Source organism: Phodopus roborovskii, unplaced genomic scaffold (assembly GCF_943737965.1).
Source record: "Phodopus roborovskii unplaced genomic scaffold, PHOROB, whole genome shotgun sequence".
NCBI classification, from domain to species: domain Eukaryota; kingdom Metazoa; phylum Chordata; class Mammalia; order Rodentia; family Cricetidae; genus Phodopus; species Phodopus roborovskii.
The window spans coordinates 29,745,170-29,766,361 of record NW_026126511.1 but is presented as its reverse complement, the minus strand read 5'-3'; the positions used below and the strand labels follow the sequence as shown (position 1 = coordinate 29,766,361).

Below are 21,192 nucleotides of genomic sequence, written 5' to 3'. Positions count from 1 at the left end.
TGAGTGCTGCCTGTATAGCAAGCACAGCTTCAATCTCTTCAGGGTAACCATCAAAAGACCCCTTGCTTCAGTATATGGCCAGGTGCTGGTAGAGCTGCTGGTGGGCGCTCATTTTGAGAAATGCAGGGAACATTCTGGTCTCCTTAACTAGGACTTGGGTGAAGGAAAATAGCCACTGAAGCCTAACTCACTTGAGATTTACTGGATTCTAACAGACCCAATTCTAGAACCCTGTGGAAGGCCTATTTTCCACAAAGGAACAAAAAAATGATAAGAATACCAAAGGTGAGAAATGTCTGTGTGAAGGGAAGCAGCTCAAGGACAGGTGGAATCAGTCACATACTCTGCCATTATTCCCTCTCCCTACATACACAACTAGAGGGATCCTGTATAACAACAGGCTTGCAGCTAAAAAAGACCTGCCGTTCTGAGATACTGTTCATGTAGGAACCTTTTGGGAAACTAAAGACAACAGCTAAAATAAAAACCTGCACACCACATAAAATTTTAGCCTCTGAGACTGTAATGAACTATAAATACAGCCTAACTGCTAACCAATAAGTGGAAAACCTCACATAAATATTCTAATGAGCTCAATTCTTCTCACCTGATAGATGCTATGTCCAAATTTCAATGAGAGAACACATTCTAAAGCATCATCGATGGCTAAAATAAAGTCTTGAAGAAACAGGACACCATCAATAAGATCTGGGAATCAGCAAGCCTGAAAAACAGTTCTATGTAATTTGCAAAAAGATCTAATGGGAAAGGAGAATAAAGTAAAAGAACAGATGACTGGTAGAAAGAGATAAAAAAGGAAAATGACTTTGGTTGTCCTACTTTATAAGCTTGGGACACAGCCAGGGAAAGAATCAGTGACCTGAAAGACAGGTAAACAGAATTAAAGAACTTCCTAGAGTGGAACATGTAAATTATAAAAATTTCACAAAAGATAAAAAAGTAGAAACTAAACAGAAGAAATTGAAGTGCTAGTGCTAGAATGTTCCACCAGTGGTACCCTACACAGGAAGATAAGGGGAAACTACAGAGCACAGAGAAGCATTTCAGCTGTTAAGGGAACCAGTTTCATAGATAATTAGCCTATAAATGTCCACGCAACATAAGCTCACAGTCATTCCTCATTGCATAGACAGTGGGTCTTCTGGTTGCCTCCTTAGTTTGTTCTATTTTATTTTCTTTGCTTAATGGCTTCTACCATCATGTATGACTTTTAACCTTTTTGTCAATTTAGTGTGCCCCTCTCTGTGTCCTTCTTTGGTTAAAACAAAATACAAATGAGTTAAAAATAATACTGTTGAGTTAATCATAAGCAATCCTTACTCAACAGATATCATTCATTACATTCCTTGATTATCAGTCGGCTATTTACAAGATTGACTGCATTGGGCTGAGATGCCACTATTGATTCTTGATCTAGTTATCTCTCATCAAAAGAGACAAACCATACAGTAAAATAAACAGAAAGGAATTTTCTCACTAGTCCACATTTGGAAAGGACTAGTGATAAAGTGATCTACTAGCGTATTACAAATTTATCTGAATATCCATGAATTTAGAAGAATGCTACAAAAAAAGCAAATCTAAGTTTTCCAAGAAAATAGTAGCTTTGATTTTATGTCATTTTTTTTTATTTGAGCTTGGTTTCTAATTTATAGATAACCTGGCTGAAAGTAGGTTGCATACCTCCTACTAATGATACCTACAAATGGACGGGAAACCTCCACAGATAGTAATATTGCCTGTGTGAAACAGGACATGGGAAATGAGTCAAGTGTAACACTGTAAATCACAGCTCTGATGCAAATTCTCAACTGGACCAAGGCCAGACTCCTTGAACTACTCAGCATGTGCTGGTGACCAAAAGGTGCAGAAAGGTTTTGATTTGTCCAGTCCAAGATGGAGGATCATCATCCTATCCCTTTAGTGATTTCACAGTGTCCCCATCCCAAAATATTTCTAATGTTGCTCTAATAAAATATGACTTGATGAATGAGAAAGGGGAATGTATGTTGGAATACAGTGTGTGTGTGTGTGTGTGTGTGTGTGTGCAAGTGTGTTGCATATACACTTACGTGTGTAATTTTCCTCCGGACAGCACTTGGATTCCATTTTAAATATGAATGTTCTCTTCCTTCACTAGTTTGCAGTGGGTCATGAGAAGTTAACTTCTCTTCTCTGTGGATTTTCACAAAGCAGGGAGGGAGAAACACCAGGGCACCAGTATCATTCCTTACAGTTCACAACTGTCTTTGACCTTTCTGGGGAACTTTCTTTAGGAGGAATAAATTGCTCTGCTCTAGCTCTGCAGAGAGGGCCATGTGCCAATAAGGACTTAGGAGGAGGTTGCAAGAACCTTGTTCTTTTACTAATTATGATCCCGGAATCAAAATAGCTGACCTCATGAATCACATCTCTCCAATTGCATACTGAATCTTGTCAAGATAAACAATGATGCTTTCTGCTTCCTACTGAAAGTTTCTATCTTAGAAAGATGCAGAAAATATATAATAGTAGTAGTAGTAGTTGTTGTAGTAGTAGGAGAAGTGTCCCACTTTGCATTTGCTTTTTAATCTGTTTTTTAGGACAAACTTTTATAGGACACAAAGCAAACATTGTCCACCATAGCACCTGCCCTAAGAAGGAATCCAACAGTGTTGTCACTGTTCAATTTTCAAAAGAAAATATCAAGACTATTTATTCATTCACCAAAATGAATTTTGAGTACCTCAAGATTCAAATGACATTTAAAGGTCCCTAAGAACTTAAAATGTTCAGACATTTTTCTCCTTTCAAAGAACAAGAGCCATACAGATGCTAGATGTTTTATCTAAACTTAAAAAAAAAGAGGCATTGTTCCAAAAATTAGAACATGTTCTTTAAAAGTACAGTTTAACTACAGTCATCCAAATATATCACTTGTATTTTCACAAAACTTTAAATGTTTCCACCCTGTAAAGCATATGGGATATAGAGATAGATAGCTGGAACAATACTAAATAAATTATTATAGATATAGACAGACAGACAGACAGATGATAGATTTAATAAATGACAGACAGGTGACAGAGATAATAGATAACAGACAGACAGAAGAGATAGGTGACAGATAAAAACAGACAAAAGATAGAAGAGAGATGACAGATGAGAAATAGATACCATGTAACATAAAAGGTATATGTTCAGTTTAATGTTGCATCACATGTGCTATAAATAATAGATATTCACTTAGCAGATACCCAAAGCCTTTATTTTTTTCACTAGAAGTGCTAAAACATCCCACAACTTGAAATAAGGAAGGAAGGGAAGGAGTGAAATGACTAGGCTTACTTTGTTCTCACTCCAAACGCTCTCTAGTGCAATAATAATAATAATAATAACAACAATAATAATGGAAATTAAGTAGTAAGTTGAGTGACCTCGCCATCCCTGAGGAGTAAAAAGAGACCCTACTATGAAACTTGGTGTTCATGCACATGATGGAATCTCTGAAGAGAAGCATATTCTGTATTCAGACTAATCCAGAGTGTCTGAGAGTTTATTTTTTTTTTCTTTCGAACAATGAGCTGCTCTGATGGCCAGAGGTTTTCATTTCCCAGTTTAACAGAGAAAAGCCACATATGCAAACATGGACATTTTGCCTGCAGTCTCCATGCAGATTAATTATTTCTGGCTACCAGCAAACACAAAATATATAGTGTTGTCTCTGTGATAAAACCCCAAATCACCCTCACTCAGAATGAAAAGAAAAATCCACAAAGGTTCTGACCTCCAACCAGTAATTTCACCTTGAATATACTTTTCCAAAAGAGACTTTTCATTTTCCTATTCTGTATTAAAACATTAAAAACCAAATTAGAGGAATTTCAAATCTTGTTTTTCTTCATTAGTGTATTGCAAACTGCTAATAAGGGAGGATTTCTTTAACTAAATGATTTAGTTCTTATATTTGCATTAACACTTGATAGGTTCCAGCTTCAGGAAAAAGGGGAAACGCCTCAATTAAAAGAATGAATGATTAAATGTTCAGTTTTAACTGATGTTGCCCTATGCTATTATTTTGCATGTTTAGAGATGCTTTCTGTAATTCTGTTGTCAGAATCACCAAAGAGAGAGACATTGACTAAGTCTAAAGAGTGGGAAAGGCCCCTGCTGCTCGCTCACATTCTGACATTTAAGTTCCAGAATCATCTGAAGCATGATCTGTGGTTTCCATGACAACTCTGTAATTTCTAATAAAGTGGAAAATAAATAAATTAATAATCAACCTTTCCTGCAGCCACATGGATATTATCTAATATTTCTAAAAATACAGTTGAAATGGCACTTTTTTTTTCCCCTTAGGGAATTCCCCAGTCACTTTCCTGATAGGAAAATGCCAGGGCATTGCAGGGTTAATTCTTGTCTGGTGCAGGTGTTAGCTTATTGTGGTCAAGGTCTCTCAGGCTCTGGTTGCCAACAACTCACTCTGCTGCAGGCAAGGGAACTTGTTTGCGGTGAGGAAAGAAGGGTTCTTGCATCTTGGAACTTCCGCATAACCATGAGAGCTCTGAGGCAGATGGATGAGCCAAAGAAATGCCACCTGGCTCTGGACTTGACATCTGTTAGACTAGAGGTGGAGGGGGATGGATAGCAAGCTGAGGGGAGAAGGTGAGCTCAAACCTAAAATCAACCACTTTCTGTGAGGGTCAGTCAACCATGCTCACTCACTAGGAGGTTTCTGATTTCTCTGCTTGGCAGACTTGAAAAAAACATAACAAAAAAGTGAACCCTTTGGGACTTGAGAACCTGTTCAACCGACACAATGTCACCATTCAAAATTCACCAATTTCTGCACTGCTGTGTATCATTTGTTAAAATTGCTTCAGCCTGAGTTACCTTCCCCTGCTCTCCAAGTCTACTCACTGGGTCACCAGGAACATTTTGATAAATTCTGTTTCCATGACGATGAATTAGCTAGTGAAAAGGGGGAGGTGTTGAAAGATCTGTATTCTGTAGAATACTCTGAAATGTTTGCCTGTTTTCATTTTTAGCCATTTAGTTCTCATGGCTCTGTTCCAGGACTCTTTAATTTGCCAGTAGCTGTTTTTCCTCCACAGATTACAGGAGTAATTCATCAGTGAATGTTTCACTCAGCGGTCTCATCTAATGTAAGGAAACATAAAAATGAATTTTTCCAATTATGTCTTTTGTTTGTTTAGAAAGAGTGTACTAAGCACCCCCTTCTTCTCTTACCATCTAGCTTTAGTGTTCTTTTTTTCTCTTATTTATTGACCATTACCTTACACAGACTACAACTGCAATTTGTAAGATGTTGGGATCTGCTTTCTAAATACCAATAAATTCTCGAAAGGCAATGATTTTTGAATTTAGTAGACTAAAACCCAGGGGCGGGTGTAAAAAAAAGAAAGAACATTAAAGCATGGAAGCCTGATACATGCCACAATGAAACAAAATGTTTCCAAAAAAAATTTAAAAGCAATAGAGCCTTTTCTTTACTAAATTACTTTGAATTGGCTTATTTCTATACAGTGGAGTTCGGTTGTGTTATTTCAGCATTATCCATTTCCTGAATGTAATGATAAAGCTACTACTTCCTTTGGGGACCTCCCCAAAAATGATTTTGATAGTTTTCTTTCTAAGTGGTGAGACTACCCACAGGATTCATCTCTTTGCATCAAGTAAACAAGGAGCACACAGCCCAGAGCAGTGTCTCTTTAGAACATGCAAATCCAATTCAGCTTGGACTTTCATCCCAACCAATACTCTAGTTTCTTCTAATCAGTAAGTTCAAATCATGGGCTTTCCTCTCCTCTTCTTTATTCTCACTTAAAACGAATCAAATAATCCATTCTCAGCAATCTCTGCTTATTCCAAAATTACATGGCTACAAATTTAAAGACTACTTAATGCTTTCCCAAACATACTTATCTTATGTTTAAAGCAGGAAGACGCTTTAGTGGAAAACATCTAAAGCATCAGGAATTAAGAAATGAATTGAGAGTTAATCTAAAAGTAAAAGAACAAAGAACTATGCAAGTGGTAAGAACTATTCACTACTGAGTATGCAAAGCTGTGACAATCAGGGCTACTTTTAATTTTTCAATAAATAGAAATGCAATAATATATTTGTCTGCAAACAGCTCTTTGGTATTATATTCGCTCTTTCGACTTAGTTCCTTCACCGAAAACAGAAAGAACTTTCACAGGAAAAGAATATAATTTTTTCATGCACACAAAATATTACTAATATCAGTGGCTCTCAAAGAATGTGCGTGATTGAAAATTAAAGGAATTGCCTTAATGAATAAATACACGTTCTTTGGCAACAGATGTCTGGAGACCATTAGAAGAGAAAACCACACACTCCAAACTCAGTATGTTAGTGGCTCTGAATTTATTTCCGTAGATACAGAAGAGTAAGGGCAACAGTGTCAGCTAATGGGACATGTACAAGGGGTAGACTAATGACTTATTTTGTTCACCTGCCATTTGAGGGTCCTTCTATATTTTATGGATAACATGCATGGAGTCTGCTAACAGTGTCATGCTTCCCTTCCTAGACCTGAGGACATAATGCAGTGGTGGCATTTGGGTCACATTGATGTTAATAGGGTGAGATCTTTCTGCTAGCTGCTGTCTGAGAAGAAGAGATGGCATGGCCAACCCCAAGGGGCAGCTGCCTTCACACCAATGTGACCCACAATTGGCACCAGGCAGTGCAGGAGTGAGCTTGTTAATGTTAATATCTCCAGTGAGATATGGATAAACAGCTGCTCGCTCAGTCCTGGAGATGGAAATTGTCACAAAAATACAGTTGCGCTCAATTTCTGATCATTAAGAATGAGTACAAATGAGAGGAATAATGGCTTGTTGATCCACCTCAGTCATGTTTTACATCCCTATGAAAATATTTTTAACAGCAAGAAGTTATGTTACAAATACTTTTATTGTAAAAAGCTTGTGACTATTTGCATGGCTATTATATAGAGAGAAATCCATAGCATATGTCATATGTATAAAATTTAATAAATATTAAGGGTACATTTAATTCATACTTATATCATCCATATAATTGCTCAATAATTCATATAATAGTAACAAATTGAGTATAGCGGTTCATTCATCTAATTACATTTGGGAAAGTAGAGGCAGGAAGATCCGGAAGCAGGTCAAAACCACCCTTAGGGGCTTAATAAGTCTAAGCTTGGCTCGGGCTACATGAGACCCTGTCTCGAAAAACAGAAATAAAGGCTGGCAAGATGGCTTAATGGTAAAACAATCATAATATAAGCATGGATATGGTAGATATAGAAGAGGACTTCTGGTTCTACCCTTGGAAACATAAATTCAGTCAAAAGACATAGGTAGTTTAAGCACAAGTTTAGTTTTTAAACTACAGTTCAATTAGTAAAAGCTAAGCAGCATATTAAACAAACAAACAAACAAAAAAAAATAGGGGTGGGCTCCTCCAAGTGGGGGAAGAATGTGGTTAGGAATCATGTTTTTGCTTTGTTCCTTCAGCAGAAGACTGGTATTTGGTATTGCACTACATCCATGGCCCATTTGGTCTCAGGTTCTTGGCCACCTGACAAAGCAAAAACATGATTCCTAACCACATTCTACTGTACCCATAGATCAGGGACTTATTCATACATCATCAGAGAAGCTTATTCCTTCAGTAGATATGAGCAAATACAGACACTCACAACTGTACAGAATACAGTAAGGTAGAGACCTGGGGATTCTCAGTCCTGAATGAGATGTCTCAATCAAATTCCTCCTCTCAGAGCTCAGGGGACTTTGCAGAAGACTAAACAGAAAGATTTTAAGAGTCAGTGGGCATGGAAGAAACCAAGAAAGCAAAGCCTTCGAGACATACCAACATGGATTCTCATATTAACTCAGAGACTGTGGCAGCATGAAGAAAGCCTGCGCAGGTCTAGGCCATATGAGACTCCAGCACTGATAAGGGAAGTGGACATAAGCCTTCTTCCTTAACCCAGAAGTTAATCTCCAAACTGATAAGAACACACAAAGGAAAGTTACTTTTCCCCAATGGAGTCTCATTGGATATACAAACCATACTTAAGGGCAGGCCCCATGTCAAGTAATAGATAGCCAACACAAAATGAACTCAATGATATTTTGTCTCATACTACTTTGTCTGGGTAATTGTTTTTGCCTTAAATGTTACATATATGGTTTCCAGATTTGTGTTGGAAATTCTGTGTGCTTGAATGGGTGTATTTATGTCTGTATTTGTTTTTTTTTGTACTTTTTTTTCTTTTTGTTATGTCCTTTTCTGGCAGATTTTTTATTTTATTTTATTTTATTTTTAGATGCTTGTTTATTTCTGATGAGAGAGAAGGAGGTGAGGTTGAATGGGGAAGAATTGGAGAAGGGAAACCACAATCAAAATATATTTATGTAACAAAAAACTATTTTCAATAATATCTTTGGATATTATTGAAAGCCCAGATCCATATGAATTCATAACAAAATTCTACCAGACCTTTAAAATAAAACTACAGCCAATGCTTTCAAATTATCTCTCAAGATAAATAGAAATAACGCTTCCTGTCTTCAAAACCACTGTTACTCTAACATTAAAACCAGATAAAGACACAACAAAGAACAAACCATAATTCAATATTCCCAATAAACAGAGAAGCAAAAGTTTTCAATAAAACACTTGCAAAACAAATATTGAAACATATCAAAACAGTCATTCAGCATGATCACATTGGTTTATCCAAGAGAAACAAGACACACAAATGAGTAACTTTAATAAATTATGTGCATGGAATTTAAGGGGAAAATCATATAATTCTCTCAATAAATGCACAATCCAACATCCTTTTATAGTAAAAGTTCTAGAGAGAATAGGATTGGAGGGACCCTCAACATCCTAATGTTTTTCTGTGATCCATGCATGGTCATTATCATCCCAAATGGAGAAAAATCTCCAAAGAATTCTTTGAAAATCACTAGTAAAATAGAGCTATTCAATGTCTCTACTACTTCTTACATTGTAACACTTGAAGTCTTAGGTAGAGCAGAAGAAAATAAAGCACATGAAAGGAAAACAAATAATAGGAAAAGAAGATAAATTATCCCATCTGCTATTATATCACAGAATTATTTTAAAAACTGAATATTAATATGAAAACACAAAAGACTCAAGGTAGCCAAAGTGATCCTGAACAAAAATAATAATGCTGGGAGCATTTAACACCTGAAATCTCAATATACTGCAGAACCACAGTGTTCACATAAAATCAAACATATAAATTAATGAAATAGAGTAGAAGACATATTTAAAGCAATACAAGTATGAACATTTGCTTTTTTTTTATATAAAGACATCAAGAACACACAGTCAAGGAAATACACCTTCAACAAATAATATTGGGAGAATTGGCTGTTCACATAAAGAATAAACCTAGAATGAACCTTATCTCTTCCTGCACAAAAGGAACTCAAAATGTATGAAACACCTCAACATAGGACTTAATGAAAATAAATACTTACTGTGCAGCAAAGAAAAAAAATGAAGCAGTTAATTAGTCAATTGAGTCAAGACAACACTGAGAATGTGTGAAAATATTTGTCACCTATCCATCTGACAAAGAATTAATGTCTAGAATACAGAAATAAATAAATAAAGAAGAACAGGGGAAGAGAGAAAGAACAACTCAACTTAACAATTGGTCATAGACCTGGATAGAATTCTGTAAAGAAGAAATACAGGTGGCTAGTAAACACTTTCAAAAGTGTTGAACATAAATAGCAAACAGAGAAATATAAATTAAAACTACTATGACATTCCATCTTACCCCAGTCAGAATGACTTTCATCAAGATATCAAATGACAATAAATGCTAGTGAGGATGTAGGGAAAGAGGAACACTTTTTTACTGTTGCTGAGAGTGCAAATCGATGTATTCATTGTGGAAATCAATATGGAGATTCCTCAAAGACCCAAAAATAGAGCAACAACATGACCCATCTATCCAACTCCAGGGCATATACTCCAATGACATTGTGTTGTTCTACAGAGATATTTCTTTACCCACGTTCATTGTCATTCTAGTCACAATATAAGAAATTGAATCGCACATTGAAGTACTACTCAGCGGAAGAAAACAAAGGAATCCTGAAATTCGCAGGGAAAAGGATGGAACTAGAAGAAGCCATCTTGACTGAGGTAACCCAGTCACAAAAAAACAAACACTGTATGTACTCACTCATATATGAATTTTAGACATAGAACAAAGAATTACCAGCCTACAATTCACACCACCAGAAAAGCTAGGAAACTAGGAGGACCCTAAGAGAGAGACATACATGGTCCCCTGGAGAAGGGGAAAGGGACAATCTCATGAGCAAATTGGGAGCATGAAGGGAGGGAAGAGGGAGTTAGGAGAAAGATAAGGGGAGAAGGAGAGACATGGGCATGAGGGAGCAGAAGATTGAGACAGGAAAAGAATAGAGAAGAGCAAGAAAACATATGCCATAATAGAGAGAGCAATAAGTTTAAGGAGAAATCTGGCTCTAGGGGAATGCTCAGAAATCTTCAAGGATGAACCCAACTAACAATCAATAATGAGATTGATGAGTACCTTATATGCCATCCTAGAACCTTCATCTAGTAGCTGATGGAAGCAGAAGCAGACTCCCACAGCTAAACACTAGCTGAACTCCTGGAATCTAGTTACAGAGATGGAGGAGTGATGAGCAAAGGGGTCAAGACCAGGCTGAAGAAACACACAGAATCAGCTGACCTGAACAAAGGGGATCTCATGCACCCCATTCTGATAGCTGGGAAACCAGCATAGGACTGACCCAGACCCCCTGAATGTGGATGTTAGTTAGGAGGACTGCTTAGTCTATGGGGCCTCTATAATGGATCAGTATTTATCTCTAGTATACGAATGGACTTTGGGAGCCCATTCCACAAAGCGGGATAGTTTCTCAGCCTAGACACATGGGGGAGGGCCAAGGCCCTACCCCAAATAATATGACAGACTTTGAGGACTCCCCATAGAAGGCCTTACCCTCCTTAGGGAGCAGAAATTGGATGGGCTGGGGTTCGGGGGGGACGATAGGGGAGAGTGGGAGGGTGAGGGAACTGGGATTGACATGTAAAACAACATTGTTTCAAATTTAAATTAAAAAAAAGAAAAAGTAAAAAAAAAGAAATGGAATCAATCTAGATGTCTATATATGATGAAATGTTAATAAAATATAGTATTATATGCAATGAAATTTTATTAGTTTGTAAAGAAAATGAAATGGAACTTGAAAAATCATATTGAGTGAAAGAACATTCTACTTTGTATGGGTATCCAGCTTTAAATCTTTGCTTTATATGTTCAACTGGGAAGTCCTATAGAAACCAGGAAAGAGGCCATTAAGAGGATATGTTGTAAGGAATGGAAGATAGTAAAACATAGGGTAATGTTAAACTAGAGGGGATACTGAGAGTAAAAGCGTTTAAGCAAGGAATGGAGGGAAATTAGAAGAAATGAGGAAGGAGAAGGATTAACCCCCTCAAAAAAAAACAAGTATTAAAAATTCTATATGGAAATCTACCATCTTATAACCACATTTTAAAATATACCATGGTCCTGTGGTGCTCAAAAACCATTATCTCTAGAAACTCTATGTTATTAAACAAAGCCCCAGTGCCATGGTTGGGATACCTCCTTATGAGCTGTTGTTCAGAGTGGTCCCAGAGGCTCTGCAAATGCTGCCCATCTCTGTGAGTTCATATGTACATCTGTCATGCTGTATTTAAAGTGCTTTGCTTCCTTGGTGTCCTCCATGCCCTTTAGCTCTTGCTATTTTTCAGTCTCCTCTTCCACAGGGTTCGCTGCACCCTGAGGGTAGGGATTTGATAGAAACAGCCCGTTTGTGACTGAATGTGCCAAGGTTTCTCATGCTCTGCACACCGACCAGTATTGAGTCTCTATATTTGTTCCCATCTGCTGCAAGAGAATTAAAGAATCTAGGGAACCTAGGAGAAAACCAAATACTAGTGTATTGCTAAAGGAACGTAGCAATAAAATGACTCCTAATAGCATTCTGCTATACTCATAGATCAGAGCCTTGCTCAGCCATCATCAACACTATGCATTTCTTGACATCACTTTTGAATTCGTTCTTCTCAGTGAAGCTTGTAATAAATGTTAAGCAAAGGCAAGTTCAATGTGACTCTCAAAGACAGGAAGCAACAGTGCAGATTGTATCTGTTGACAGTTTCAGAGCTGAAACTTTTGTTTTAATGTCAAGCTGAGTGTGCAAATGATATTTTGTAAGGTTTGGGAAGTCGCAACCATCAGTTAGATTTCAACAGCAAGATATATTATCATTCTTTGAAGCAAAAGTGGAAAATAGTAACAAGTTGTAAAGAAAAAATAACACAGGCTATAAAGACAGAAGAGTCTTTTGAGTTACAGAGCAGAGGAAAGTGGGGTAACATGTTGATTTCTTGGCATTTTGTGCAGAAGCAACCGATCAACTAGAAATATCACAAAGAACAATCTAAATTCATGTCGATGCAACCCAAGCTCTTTCAAAGTATTACTGGAAGGTCAGGCACACTTAGGCTCTAGTACCAGTTGAGTCCTCAGCTATGTCATAGCAAATTTAATGTCCCTTAAGCTTGTTTCCCTTTGTTTAAAAACTGAATAACATTATCTCCCATTTCATGAGCCAGGTATGAAAATGAAATGTGATAAATGCACTAATCTAATACAGTGGCTTTCAATATATTGTGATTTTTCTTCTGCCAAGTGGGACATAGGCAGTGTCTGAAGTGACATCACAGTGACAGCAGGGGGGTGGCTGGTACTGGTATATAATGAATAGAGGCCAGGAATGCTCCCACTCCTCCTAAATCCACAGCACCGTGCAACACAGAAATATTCTATCCAAAATGCCCGTGTCATCATGAAGACAGTGCCTGGAACAGAGGTCAGATGCATATGTGTTATCTGACACATCCTGGACATCCAATAGCATGTTTAGCAGTTTTCTCCTCCAGCCTTCACGATAATTTCATGAGAAAGGGACCAGACTGTCCTTAATTTATAAATTCACAAATGGATACCTCATGAACTTAAATAATTATATAACATCAGGTCACACAAGTAGTAAGGGTGAATAAAACTAGAATTCCATATGTCCCATTGTGATATCTCCTGGAGGAAAAAAATATGAAATTACTTTACTTGGGGTACCTAACTCTTATCACTTTAATAACAGTTTAGTTTTTTTTTATTTTCATATAAACTTTACAGTCATATTTTAGCCAAAGCGATATGTGGAATCTACTCTGTCACAACCAAGTCTTTCCAAAAGGTGAATGAGAATGAAGTCATAATTTAAAAAAGAAAAAGAAAGAAAATTGAGCATTTCAGATGTGTTTCCTTAAAAGGCTGTGGCCAGGTCTTCTTTAAGAGAAATCTTTTTGTGCTAACAATCAGTAAAACCTGACTTCGATATCTGCATTAGGTCCTCTCTAATGCCTAGGTCAATAGCTCCTCTAGTAATAGTGTGAGAGTTTAAGCACTGCTCCAGGCCTATGCTAAACTTGAACCTGTGATCAAAGAGATAAAAAGTCATCTGGCTCTATCACCTTCACTTTATGGCCTGAATTCTTAGGATCTGTACATTTACCAGACTTGGAGTGATGTGTAATTGATTGTCTTAAAAAAAATCTTTTGCATTGATGTGTTTTGAAAGGTATTTTTCTTCTCTTTAAATCTTCCCTCAGGAAAGTCGAAACATAAGCTACGAAGTGGATATTCTGTAAACTTTGGTAGCACCTTAGAGAGACAGCAACTGATAAAATGTAAGTGTCCAAACACATATTCTGACAATTTAACAAAGTACTTAATGGGAATTATAGGGTCTTGAATTTTCAAGATAATTGTATGTTGATTTAAGGCAGTTTGACACCAACTGTGGAGAAAAATATGAGAGAATAGCTAAAACTACAAGTTCCAAGAGCAGACCAGTCTCTTACTCCATACTGTAACATTTCCCCAGTGTGTCTCCTTGACAGAGGGCAACCCAAACAACATTTTTTATTTCTATGTATGCATGTTTTGCCTGCATGGGTATACTTTGTACATGTTTGGTGCCTGCACAGGTTAGAGGAGCTTCATATTCTCTGGACCGGAGTTGCGGATGATTATGAGCTATCACATGCATGCTAGGAAGCAAATCCAGGTCCTCTATGAAAGCAACGAGTGCTCCTAATACTTAGTCATCTCTTTAGCTCTGAAGTGTGTGCTAATTTTATATATCCTTATGCCTAGCATGATTATAGACGATAAAGATCTACTTTCATATAGCTTGTTAAAATGAAATAAAATCTTGGACAGTAATAGTTATTTCAGTGAAGACAGTTCTATGAATGCTGATAGTGATTAACCAATAGTAAGCCCCCTGAAGAGGACTGCTATAGTTTGTATTTTAAATGCAATCAAAGGCATGTGTGTTAAAGACTGAACCTTTAAGTGATAAGGCTTATAGTTGGTTTGGGGGTTCCTTTAGGTCATTGATGTCAGTCTATGAACAAGACTATAAAGCAGTGGATTAAAAAGAGAGGGATTTGAGAGGCATGGAAGACCCTGGGTCTCTCCTCTTTCTCTTTCATGTCCTAGACATGAGATAAGTGGGCTTGCTTAACCATGTGTTCCCTCTATAATCTGCTGTCACCCTGAAAGCAATGGGCTCCATTTGAGCATGAACCAAAACCTTTAAAATTGTGATTCCAAATACACTGTGAGCTTTCGTAAGTTGGTTATCTCAGGTGGTTTGTTATAATAATGAGGACTAACACAAAGGGTTATAAAATAAGCATATAAAAGCCTTTGTGACTGAAATGATGAGGAGATCCTGTGAAAAATCAAGATCAGTGAATTTGCTGTTCACTGACTAATGACTTTAAAGGTAGCCAGGAATTAACTTACATGGGAACAGGAATGCTATAGGAGGATTTGGGTTTACTTTGTGTACTAGGAGGCAAGGGAATATTGTTGGGTAGGGAATTGTTCCAGTTGTGTTTTAGAAGTCATTTTGCTTTCCGTGCAGTAAGGAGATAATTTTCAGAGAATCAACCATAGACATAGAACATCTATATAAGGCCATTGCAAGTCATACAAGCAAGTGATATGGGGTATAAAATATGAAGAGATTCGGGTGGTTTGGATTTAACTCTGAGTAAATGGGGGTACAATTTACTCTTTTACAAAAGTGGAAAAGAGCTAACAAACAGTAGTGAGGGAAAGTTTAATTTAGATTTATCAATTGGGTGTTCACATGAGAATATTGAATAAATCACATACTCAGTATATTGAGTACAGTACACACTCAGAATAAAGTCAAGGATGCATCAAAACACTGACTTTATCAGAACATAAGTATATTTAAGCTCTGAGGAAGGGGTGAGATCCCTATAGGATAGGAGTAGCTTGGGTCAACTGTCCTGTGGTTTTCCCCCATCATATTCTTGGTTCCCTTGTTCATATGATTCCCCCCTCCCTCTCTTTGATGGAACTCTAGGAACTCAGCCCAGTGTTTGGCTGTGGGACACTGCATTTGCTTGCATCTGTTACTGGGTGTAGTTTCTATGGTGACAATTAGGAACATCACTAATCTTATTAAAGGGGAAGGCTCATTCACTTATACTTTTCACTATTGCCAAGAATCTTAGCTGGGAATCATCCTTGTGGATTTCTCCAGCACCAAGTTTCTCCATAATCCCATAATGGCTCCCTCTATCAAGATATCTCTTTCACTGCTTTCCCCTCTGTCGCCCCCCTTACTCTGTCTCTTTGATCCCTCATGTTCCCTTCCCCATCTCCTCCCTTCTATTCCCCCCCCCCAGTTACCCAAAAGATCTTAAATATTGTTACCTCCTAAGGTCCTCTATGTATGACCCTATTGGGGGTCCCCCTTTTTACCTAGCTTCTCTGGGGCTGGGGATTGTGGCCTGGTTATCCTTTGCTTTACATCTAATATCTACTTCTGAGTAAGGGTAGGCTGTATTTGTCTATCTGGGTCTGTGTTACTTCATTCAAGATGGTTTTTTTTTTTTTTCCCTCCTAGTTCTACCCATTTGCCTGCAAATTTCAATATGTCATTGTTGTTTACCACTGAGTAATACTCCACTATGTAAATGTAACACATTTTCTTTATCCATTCTTTGGTTAAGGGGCATCTAGGCTGTTCCAGGTTCTGGCTATTACAAATACTGCTGCTATCAACATAGTTGAACAGATGTCCTTGGGTATGATTGTGTGTTTTTGGGGTATATGCCCAATAATGGTAAGAAATCGACATTTCCAAAGTGGCTGTACAAGTTTGCACTCCTATAAGCAATGGAGGAGTGTTCTCCTTTGTCCACATCCTCTCCAGCATAACCTGTCATTAGTGTTTTTGATCTAAGCCATTTTAATAGGTGTAAAATGGTAACTCAGAGTTGTGATTTGTAATTATCTGATGGCTAAGGATGCTGAGCAATTCCTTAAATGCCTTTCAGACATTTGAGATTCTCCTGGTGAGAATTCTGTGTTTAGCTCTGTACCCCCCCCTTTTTTTTTTTTGAAAACCAGAAAAAAAAAAAAAAAAAAACAAAACTTTAATCACAAGCTAACAGTGCCAGGTGGTGCAATGTCTGGGGACAGACTCTGGGTACAATTGTGTGTGGCAACCACACGCTCACATGTTGCTCTGAAAAGTCCCACAAGGGGGACTTACCTTCAGGGACTGAGCTAAGGGGGATAAGGGACAGCCCCAGAGTGGGGACTGAGATGCCCCGTGGGGGAAGGCGCAACTTCTTGGCAAAAGAGATCTTCGTGGCATTGTCCTGTGTGATCGTAAAGCCTTGCAGGGTGTCTCCTGCTGCTCTAGCCTGCACTTCATTGTCAAACTCCACGAAGGCGATGTCATGCCGTCCAGGGACCAGACGCACCTTCTTGAAGCCAGGGAACTGGTTGAAAAGCATGGACAGCATGAGCTCATTGGTCTTCTCAGGAAGGTTGTTGAGGAAAAGGATGTGATTGGGTGGATTCTCAGAGAGAGGCTGGGCAGGCGGCATCTGTCCAGGCATGAGCTGCTGTGGGGGCATGGCCTAGAGCAAGGCCTGGTGGTGGGATCATGCCAGGTGGCATGTAAGGCAGCTGGCCTGGCATGTGGTGCATGATACGGGGTGCCTGAGTCATCGGCGGCATACCCGGTACAGGGTGGATAGCGCCCACCTCAGGGGCAGCTGCTCCACCCTGAACAACCTTTTTGGCAGCTGGTGTCTCCTGACTCTTGGGCTTCCTCTTCTCTAGTTTGTGGTCCCTCTCCACAAAGGTGCCTTTCATCTTGGCAATGATGTCTGAGTCAGTCTTGGCATATTGGATGCTCATGTCATAGAAGGGGAATTCCTGCATGGAATGCAGGACATTAGTGGTGCTGCTGACCTCCTTAAAGATGACAAAGGCCTGGCCCCTCTTCTTCAGACTCCGAGACACCAGATATCCAGGATCTGACCAAACTGGGAGAAGATGGCATACAAGGACTTCTTGAGCTCATCTTTCTTGATCTTCTCATTGAGATTGTTGATATAAATAGTGTGGTTGCGACAGGTCTCAGGAACTGCTGTTCTGAGTCAGTGTCTTCCTGGCCCCAGCGCCTGCCAATGTACCCCAATTTTTAATTGGATTTTTGTTTAGATCTTTGTATATTTTTGGAGATTAGCCCTCTGTTGGATGTGTGGTTGGTGAAGATCTGTAGGCTACCATTTTGTCTTATTGACCATATCCTTTGCCTTACAGAAACTTTTCAGTTTCAAGAGATCCCATTTATTGATTGTTGCTCTCAGAGACTGTGCTATTGGTGCTATAATTAGGAAGTTGTCTTCTGTGCCCATGTGTTCAAGGCTACTTACCACTTTCCCTTCTATGAGTTTCAGTGTGGTTAAATTTGTGTTGAAGTCTTTGAGTTTTGTGCATGGTGATAGATAGGAATCTATCTGCATCTTTCTACATGTCAACATCCAGTTATGCCAGCACCATTTATCAAAGATGCCTTTTTTTTCCATTGTACAATTTTGGCTTCTTTGTCAAAAATCAGCTGCTCATAGGTGTATGGGTTTTTATAAGGGTTTTGATTTGATTCCATTGATCCACTAGCCAATACCAAGCTGTTTTTTTATTACTGTAGCTCTATACTAAAGCTTAAAGTCAGGGATGGTGATATCTCCCAAAGTTCCTTTATTGTACAGGATTCTTTTAGCAATCCTGGGCTTTTTGTTTTCCCATATGAAGTTGAGTATTGTTCTTTCAAGGTCTGTGAAGAATTGTGTTGGGATTTTATTGGGAATTGCATTGAATCTGTAGATTGCTATTGGTAAATTTACCATTTTTACTATGATGATCCTACATATCCAAGAACATGGGAGTTATTCCATTTTCAGGCATGTTGCTGGAGTTTCCTTCCAGCTTGGTCCTGCAGCTGATTAGCCCCAAATAAACACACAAAGACTTATATTAATTTATAAATTGTGGGCAGATGGCTAGGGAGTCTTACTGGCTAGCTCTCTCTTAATTATTATCCCATAACTACTAACCTATGTATTTCTATATGACTTTATCTCACCAGAGATTGCCTGACATGTCCTATCTTCCCAGTCTCTACATGGCATCCCCCTCAAAGCTTTCCTCTCTCTCTTTTTCCTTTCTCTTGTAGTCCTGCCTGGCTACTGGCCGATAATTGTTTTATTCATCAACCAATAAGAGAAACATATATACAGAAGACACCCCCATCATCTCCTCTTTTCTGTCTAAATAAAAAGAAAGGTTTTAACTTTAAAATAGTAAACTTATATATAATAAAACAGTTACCAAGTAAGAACTATAGTTAATAATATTTATTCACTAACATTTGGAAAAATTTAAAGAAAATATTCTATTGTCTACCCTATCTTTGTGATTCTAAAGTTTTATATGTAAATTAACTTTTACCATAACTAAGGAAAATCATAACCATAACTATCTGTCTTCAACTCATCAAACAACTCAGAAGGATAATATATAAACTCTAGAATTAACAGAGACATCTCGCTGCCTGGACAGTCACCCAAAGTTCTTCTGTAATGTTTGGGCATCCATCTTTAGCTTACAGGCCAAGAGTATCTGGCAGACTTCTCAGCAAAGCAGGAAATTTGAAACATTCCTGCCTGTATTGGTATTCATTTCTATATCATATTTTCATTTTTTATTTTAGAAGAAGATTAACTGTCATCATTAACTATTTAAAATTAACCCCCATTTAAATGAAAACAAGCATTGTCACTATACCTCAGCTCTTACTGGCCCACAGTACTCAATACTTCTAACCTGGATACACTTTGCACATGAACTTTTGGAGTAGCCTTATTCAAACTATCGCAGATACCTCCTCTCCTCTCCTTTTTTTATTAAAAAGTAAGTATATGAACTTCAGATATAGCACCAAAGACAAAAGTCAAGGAGAATTAGACAATACAAATATCTGATTTGAATAACGAATATCCAAAAGATATTTTAATTCATAAATTATTTACACATGCCTTATTAACCATCTTGCACCATTTGTTCTTTGTAGACATGCTGATCATATTCCCAACTCAAGTGAGAAAATGTTCTGCCTTAAAAACAGATTAAAACATGCTCTTCTTAGAAAATATGTAAAAAAAAAAATAAAAATGAGAGATAGAAATGAGCCAAACATTTCTTTAAACATTCATGTAATCTAAAAGAAATATTTTATTATGCAACTACTCTTACACAGTGCTGAATTAGGTATTGGGAATACAAAAGGAGATGGAGTGATTGGGACTGTTGCTTTCTGGACATCTGTACTCTAATAAGATACAAACATTAATCAAATTTGCAAATATTAACTTATCAAATCACAAGAATGTAGAGAAAAGTCATGGAGAAACAGAAACAATGTAACACAATGTCACTGTTACCCATACATATGAACCTCCACAGAGCAGCCACAGTATCCCCCAGAAGCTCAGGGTGAAGAAGGACTCTCCAAGTAGACATAAATTCAATAAGGCACTTCAGTAATAGATATGAACAGAGAATTCCTAAGGAATTCATCTTTCTTGTTTCCAGATTTTGGAAAACAAGGAGTGTGCTTCCTTCTCCTGGTTTATAAAACAGTTTACAAAGAACAAGGTGACACATTAAAAGAAGTAGGACTGAACAATTCTGAATTGCTTCCAAGCTGTGTTAGCTGCCCCAAGACCTCAACTGATCAATATGGAACCCAGCTTACTCTTTTAAAGGGCTGAAATTTCCCACTGGGAAATTGGAAAGACTGGGATTCCTTCCAGGCAGTAATCAGTTGGAGTCCTCACTACTTTTTGAGAAGGCTACTTAATACTCCAGTGGCATAAGTTAGGGGTATGTGTAGGTTCCTTGCTCACCTAGTCATCTGTACTCCAAACTGCTTTCTATTTCTTACCAAACTAAGCACACCTCCTCCCCCCCCCCCAGTTTCCCTCTCTCCCTATTCTTTCAGTTCTCCTTCCTAGGAGCCAAGTTTAATAAATTCTTATATTTCAAACAGTTCCTGAAGACTCTGTCTTCTGTCTTGGTTGGAGCTCAGAGATTCTAACTTGCTGTCTGTGAACTATGTTTCAAAGGTCCAATGAAATGGTTGAAAGGACAGAAGCTTTCTTCTTGCTCTTTGGAATTGTCTTTGTTGTAAATGGAGTTCTTAACTAGTTCAAATAATAAAATCCCAGAGTCAAATATAGAGGCAAATGCTGAAAGATCAGAGAGAAGGAGGAGCAAGCCAAAGCCACCTTTACCTCATTTGCTTCCCAGCAGAAAACAAAGTGAGTTCCTGTTTCTTCCTGCTTATATCCTCTCACTGCCCAGCCATCTCACTTCCTGTCTCTGCCCAGCCATCTCACTTCCTGTCTCTGCCCAGCCATCTCACTTCCTGTTTCCACCCGGTCATCTCACTTCCTGTCTGTCTGTACAGACCTCTAGACTACTACGGTTTGCTAGTGGCCAGTTCATCCTCTGATCTTCAGACAAATTTTATTTGTACAAGCAAGATATCACTACACTTTGAAATTTTTTTAAAAAAGAAAGAGCCCGGGCTTTG

At 38.1% G+C, this 21,192-nt stretch overlaps 1 pseudogene; it reads right to left on the bottom strand.

Annotated features, from left to right (window-relative positions):
• Positions 1–16,675: 16,675 nt before the first annotated feature.
• LOC127230453 (U1 small nuclear ribonucleoprotein A-like) lies at positions 16,676–18,503 on the bottom strand (annotated as a pseudogene).
• Between the last annotated feature and the right edge of the window lie 2,689 nt (positions 18,504–21,192).